Genomic DNA, 7,487 nt, shown 5'->3' with positions numbered 1-7,487 from the left:
GTAAGAAGTCAGCAGTCCAAATACAGTTCAGTAATAGATCTCCTTGAGAGGATAAACAACTCTGCATGTTGTGCCCAAATTTTCTGCAAACAACTGCACAGAACAGGAAAAAATAATAGTATGGTTGGGGCATCCTAGTGTCAAAGATATAAACATCATCCCACTGTTTGCTGGGAAAGGCAGGTTCTTAGCAAGAAAGCCTTTGGACTTTGTTTCTGCTGTTGCTAAGCAGTGCAGTGTCCTGCTCTTCTGTCACCTCAGGGGTTTTATCCAAGGGCCAAGAGTTGTTGATGAATTCCTCGGGGAAATAAGAGGGAGTGAAGGTTGTCAGAATGATATTTAGAAATCTCTGTTTTGAGGTTAAATGTGAAAGATCGCCTAAAAACCCTTTTTTCTTCTCGAGTTTTCCTTTACAATGCTTACCAAAAGAAGCCAGACAAAAGGAGACATCCATCACTGGATCACCAACTTGTTCAAGCCTTTGAGAGGAATTGATTTCCTGGTATCAGCACCAGGGAAGAACTAGCTAGACAAACAGACATTCCAGAACCCAGAATTCGGATAAGTTGTCTGTGGCACACAATTTTGTCCTCTCTGGAAGTGGTATGCCCCCTGAGATGTTGATGAAGAAATGAGGGCTATTTGGGGTTATCCCAGTGATCTAGCGTAAAAATATATAATGGGAAACACCTGACATTGTGAGTTTGAGTCTGGAAAAAGGACATATTTTCAAATCAAATTGGCAGGAGCATATGCATTTAGAACCAATAGTAGGACAAAAAGTGGAAAAAAGTGAAAGTTGATACTTATTTTGAGAACATACTCTGTGGCAGGGCTTCCAAACCCCGGCAGTACTATCATGTTTGGCTAATTAGTTCTCTGTTGTGAGGGCTTTCCTGTGTGTGGGAGGATGTTCATCAGCATCCTGGATCCCTAGGCACTAGACACCAGTAGAGGCCCTGACCCCACCCCTCTCCTAATTGTAAGCATCTAGGGTCATTGCCAATGACCTGGGGTGGGGATGGGTGCACAATGACCCCTACTGGACAACTACTGTTCTACATAAGTCATGAGGATAGTGGTTTCATGTATGTTAAATGTTTGTGAATTATGAAGCAGGTGCTTGGGTAAATCAAGATGGAAACTCTCATTTGGATCAAAGAACCTAGGATTCTAATTGAACATGCATTCAGAAGCCCTGTGTTCTTATCTATGAAACTCAAGCTGGTCAGGAGAGCTCCTTTCCTGATCCAGCCTGGGCTGATTCTAGATCCATTTTTCTTTTCCATCTGTATTCAGTGGCTACCTTTGTCATGACCTCCATCCATAATAGATGTGCTTGTATACACATCAACTATACACATGGACTAGAGGCATGAATTTCAACCCATGACTGAACCAGGGATAACCTCTGAGCCAGATTAGGTGATTTCCATTTGGGTTGCAGCCATTAGCAAACAGACGAAAGGTTCCGAGGAATGCATATATACTTGAGGACTTGGAGTATTCTGGGTAGGAAAGAAGAGGTGCATATCTAAATATTTGCCCTAGAACTCATAAGGTGATTGATATTAAGGTATAGATTTCCAGGAAATGAAGAGAAAGAGAGTTCCTGGGCAGAGTGTGAAAGGCCCATAATTCCAGCCAATAAATGTGGGATCCACTCCTACACAGGTCTCAGTAGTTACCCTGAATTTGTACCTAGTTTTCAAAGACCAGAAGAAAGGTATAGATAGAATCCCCCCTGAGATTAGGCCAACATGCATGGCCCTCTACCTCTCCTGTATTCAGGAAAGATAGAGCTGAATGCTCTGATATCCGTATCTCCCTTTATCCGTCCTAGATATGGTTTCAGAACCAAAGAGCTCAGCACCCAGGGCAGAGTAGAAGTGAAGCTGTGAATTTCCTGGCAGAAAGACCCCAAGTAGGAGACCTTATCTGGCTGTTCAGCTGGAACAAAGCAACCTGCACACTGCCCCAGGCAGCTCTCATCACTTTCCTATGCTCAATTATTTCATCAGCAAACAATCACCTGTACTGACTCTTTATCCACTCCACACATCTTTTGTTCCTTGGATTTTTTCTGGGGGCCATGTGGGCCAGTAACTGGAGGCCATGGTGGTCCAGCCCTCTCAGGCTGTGAAGGGAGGATGGAACTCTCACCTTCCTCAGACACTTATGAGTGACTTGTCAACAGGACCAACAGTGAGGGGCATCCTTCACCTACTCACCCTCCTCTCTAGCCCCCATATCAAGGAAAATATTGGGAGCATGAGCACACTGGCATGGCAGCTCTGTCCTTCCAAGACTCCCCTCAGCATGACCCTGACAGTCCTCAGTGACAGTTGCATGATCTGGGTCCGTGAGACATATCTCTCTTTATGCAGCGTTGGAATGAGTCATTCCAGTCTGTGATTGCTGAATGGGAAACCTATGATGGGATGCTTCAGCTGCCTGGACACACTGAGACACTTTTCTGAAGCAGCAGGGCCAGCTACCTGAAGAGCCATCTTGTCCATTTGACCAACCACACTAGCTCTCTGTAGAAACCTCAAGCATTTTACATCAACTCTTGTCAACCACATTTTCAGGAAAAGACAATCTTTCTGAATCCATATCTATCAGCAGAGGACCATTTGTGACCTGAACAACCTCTCAGTGAAGATTTTCAAGCTCTGCTCCACATGCTGCAAAGCTCATCAGGGCCTCTGCTTTAGTAGGAGGAAAGCATCATTCTCACAATCTTGATCCATGCCTCCTTTCCTTTGATGCGGAATCAGTGTGATTTAAGGTGGATGAATGAGAGACACATCATGTTTGGGGGCAAGAAGGAACATAAACCACTTGGAAGTATAAAGGTTGCATCTTTGCTTATTTGGTTATTTTTTTAAAACTTTTAATTGTGGTAAGAAATACATAATATAAAATTTACCATTTTAACAATTAAATTATTTTTTAAATTTATTTTTGTTTTTTTAATTTTTAATTTTTTTTAATTTTTATTTTTTCAGATGTACATCATTTTTCGAATTCTGTATACATTACATCATGTTCACCACCCGAACACTAATTATAGTGCATCCCCTCACATGTGACCCTAATCACCCCTTTTGCCCTCCCCCCTTTCCCAAATGGTAACCACCAGTCCAATCTCCAATGCGATGGTTTTTTTTTTGTCGTTTTTATCTTCTACTTAGTGAGATCATATGGTATTTGACTTTCTCCCTCTGACTTATTTCACTCAGCATAATACCCTCAAGGCCCATCCATGTTGTCACAAATGGCTGGATTTCGTCATTTCTTATGGCTGAGTAGTAGTCCATCGTGTATATATACCACACCTTCTTTATCCATTCATCCCTTGATGGGCACCTAGGTTGCTTCCAAGTCTTGGAGATTGTGTACAATGCCGCAGTGAACATAGGGGTGCAAGTATCTTTATGCTTCTGTGTTTTCAAGTTCTTTGGATAAATACCCAGCAGTGGAATACCTGGATCATATGGGAGATCTATCCTTAATTTTCTGAGGATACTCCATACTGCTTTCCATAGTGGCTGCACCAGTTTGCACTGCCACCAGCAGTGAACAAGTGTTCCCTTCTCTCCACATCCTCTCCAACATTTGTTGTTTCCTGTCTTGTTAATTATAGCCATTCTGACTGGAGTGAGGTGATACCTCATTGTAGTTTTGATTTGCATTTCCCTGATAGCTTATGATGTTGAGCATCTTTTCATATGCCTGTTGGCCATTGGTATATCTTCTTTGGAGAAATCTCTGTTCAGATCTTTTGCCCATTTTCTAATTGGATTGTTGGGGTTTTTTTTTTGTTGAGCTGTATGAGTTCTTTGTATATTTTGGATATTAACCCCTTATCTGATATATGGTTTGCAAATATCTTCTCCCAATTGTTAGGTTGTCTTTTCGTTTTGTTGATGGTTTCCTTTGCTGTGCAGAAGCTTTTTAGTTTGATGTAGTCCCATTTGTTCATTTTTTCTTTTGTTCCCCTTGCCCGGTCAGGCATGGGACTTGAAAATATGCTGCTCAGACCGATGTCAAAGAGCGTACTGCCCATGTTTTCTTCTAGAAGCTTCATGGTTTTGGGTCTTACATTCAAGACTTTAATCCATTTTGAGTTGATTTTTGTGCATGGTGTAAGGGAATGGTCTACTTTCATTCCTTTGCATGTGGCTGTCCAGTTTTCCCACCACGATTTATTGAAGAGATTCTCCTTTCTCCATCGTATGCTCTTGGCTCCCTTGTCGAGTACTAGCTGTGCATAAATGTGTGGGTTTACTTCTGGGCTCTCAATTCTGTTCCATTGATCCGTGTGTCTGTTTTTGTGCCAGTACCATACTGTTTTGGTTACTATGGCTTTGTAGTATAATTTGAAATCAGGGAGTGTGACACCTCCAGCTTTGTTCTTTTTTCTCAGGAATCCTTTGGCTATTCGATGTCTTTTGTTGTTCCATATATATTTTAGGATTCTTGTTTCTATTTCAGTGAAAAATGTCTTTGGAACTTTGATAGAGATTACATTGTATCTGTAGATTGCTTTAGGGAGTATAGATATTTTATCTATGTTAAATTTTCCCATTCCAAGAGCACGGAATATCTTTCCATTTCTTAGTGTCTTCTTCTATTTCTTTTGACAATGTTTTACAATTTTCAGTGTATAGGTCTTTCATTTGTTTAGTTAAATTTATTCCTAGGTAGTTTATTCTTTTTGTTGGAATTGTAAATGGGATTGTTTTCTTAATTTCTCTTTCTGCTACTTCATTGTTAGTGTATAGAAACACAACTGATTTTTATGTTGATTTTTTACCCTTCAACTTTACTATTTTCCCATTATTTCTAAAGCGTTTTGGTGGATTCTTTAGGGTTTTCTTTATATAAAATCATATCATCTGCAAATAGTGACAGTTTTACTTCTTCCTTTCCAATATGGATCACTTTTATTTCCTTTTCTTGATTGCTCTGGCTAGAACTTCCAAATTATGTTAAGTAAGAGTGGTGAAAGTGGGCATCCTTGTCTAACTCCTGTTCTTAGAGGGATAGCTTTCAGTTATTCACCATTGGGAATGATATTAGCTGTGGGTTTGTCATATATGGCCTTTATTATGTTGAGGTTCTTTCTATACCCATTTTATTCAAGGTTTTTATTGTAAATGGATGCTGTATCTTTCAAATATTTTCTCCTCATCTATTGAGATAATCATGAGAGTTTATTCTTCATTCTGTTAATGTGGTGTATCACGTTGATGCATTTGCCGATGTTGAACCATCCCTGCATCCCTGAAATAAGTCCCACTTGATCACAGTGTATATTTTTAATGTATTGTTGTATTCGATTTGAAAGTATTTTGTTAAGAATTTTTGCATTGATGTTCATCAGTGATATTGCCCTATCATTTTCTTTTTTTGTGTTGTCCTTGCCTGGTTTTGGTATCGGGGTAATGTTGGCTTCATAGAATGAATTAGGAAGCCTCCCCTCCTCTTCAATTTTTTGGAAGAGTTTGAGAAGGATAGGTATTGTGTCTCTTTGAATGTTTGGTAGAATTCACCAGGGAAGATGCCTAGTCCTGGAATTCATTTTGGGGGACTTTTTTGATTTGTTTCCATCTCCTTATTGGTGATTGGTCTATTCGAATTCTCTATTTCTTCTTGATTAAGTTTTGTAAGGTTTCACGATTCTAAGAATTTATCCATTTTTTCTAGAACATTCAATTTGTTGGCATATAGCTTTCTGTAGTATTCTCTTACAATCTTGTATTTGTGATGTATCCATTGTAATTTCTCCTCTTTCATTTCTGAGTTTAAGTTTTCTCTCTTTTTTTCTTGGTGAGTCTAGCTAAAGGTTTGTCAATTTTGTTTTCAAAAAACTAGATCTTAGTTTCATTGATTCCCCCCCCCATTTTTAAGACTCTATTTCATTTATTTCTCCTCTTATCTTTGTTATATCTTTCCTTCTACTGATTTTGATCTTTGTTCTTCTCTTTCCAGGGCTGTTAGATGCACTGTTAGATTGTTTATTTGAGATTTTCTTGTTTGTTGAGGTAAGCCTATATTGCTATAAACTTCCCTCTTAGAACCACTTTTGATGTATCCCATAAATTTTGACATGTCGTATTTTCATTTTCATTTGTCAAGTACTTTTTGATTTCTCCTTTGATTTCTTCATGGACTCAATCGTTATTCAGTAGCATTTTGTTTAATCTCCACATTTTTGTGGCTTTTCCAATTTTCTCCCTTTAGTTGATTTCTAGTTTCATACTGTTGTAGTCAGAAGAGATTCTTGGTATTATTTCAATCTTCTTAAGTTTATTGAAACTTGTTTTGTGGCCTAATATGTGATATATTATGGAGAATGTCCAATGTGCATTTGAAAAGAATGTGTATTCTGCAGTTTTTGGATGGAATGTTCTGTATATATCTACTAAATCCATTGGTCTAATGTGTCATTTAAGATCACTGTTTCCTTATTGATCTTCTGTTTGGGTGATCTATCCATTGGTGTAAGTAGTGTGTTCAAGTCCCCTATTATTATTGTGTTGCTATTTCTCATTTTATGTCTTTTATTAACTGCTTTATATATGGAGGTTCTCCCATGTTGGTTGCAGATATATTTATGTGTTATATCCTCTTGTTGCATTGTTCCCTTTATCATCATGTAGTGCCTTTCTTTGTCTCCTGTTACAGTTTTTGTTTTAGTTTCTTTTTTCTGAGATAACTATTGCTACCCCAGCTTTGTTTCATTTGCCATTTGCATGGAGTATCTTTTTCCATCCCTTCACTTTCAGTTTGTGAGTGTCTTTAGGTCTGAAGTATGTCTGTTGTATGCAGCATATATATGGGTCTTGTTTTTTATCCAATTGGCCACCCTATGCTTTTTGAGTGGAGCATTTACTCCATTGACATTTATAGTAGCTCTTGGTAAGAATGTGTTTATTGCCATTTTGTTAATTTTTCCCGGGTGTTTTAGTAGTTCTAATCTGTTCCTTTCTTCTTCTCTTGCTCTGTTCTCTGTGGTTTGATGGCTTTCTTTTTTTTTTATTATGTTGGGGTTCCTTTCTCTTATTTTTTTTGTATTTATTATTAGTTTCTGTTTTGTGATTACCATGTGGTTCATATAAAATAACCTATGTATGTAACAACCTATATTAAGTTGATAGTCTTTTAAGTTTGATCTGTTGCTAAGCTCTACTCCTTTACTCCTCTCCTTCCACATTTTATGTTTTTGATATCATATCTAACCTCTTTTTTGTTCCTGTATATCCATTGCCCTCTTATCGTGGAAATAGATAATTTTAGTATTTTTGTCTTTTGACCATATTAGCTTCATAGGTGGTTGATCTTTCTTGTATATTTGCCTTTACCAGTGATTTTACTGCTTTTTTGGATAATTTTCCTATTCCTACTTATGGTCTTTTGTTTTCCACTTAAGTTCCATTAGCATTTCTTGTAAATCTGGTTTCTTGGTGATAAACTCC

This window comes from Equus asinus, chromosome 23 (genome assembly GCF_041296235.1).
Source record: "Equus asinus isolate D_3611 breed Donkey chromosome 23, EquAss-T2T_v2, whole genome shotgun sequence".
NCBI classification, from domain to species: domain Eukaryota; kingdom Metazoa; phylum Chordata; class Mammalia; order Perissodactyla; family Equidae; genus Equus; species Equus asinus.
This window is presented reverse-complemented; position numbering follows the sequence as displayed.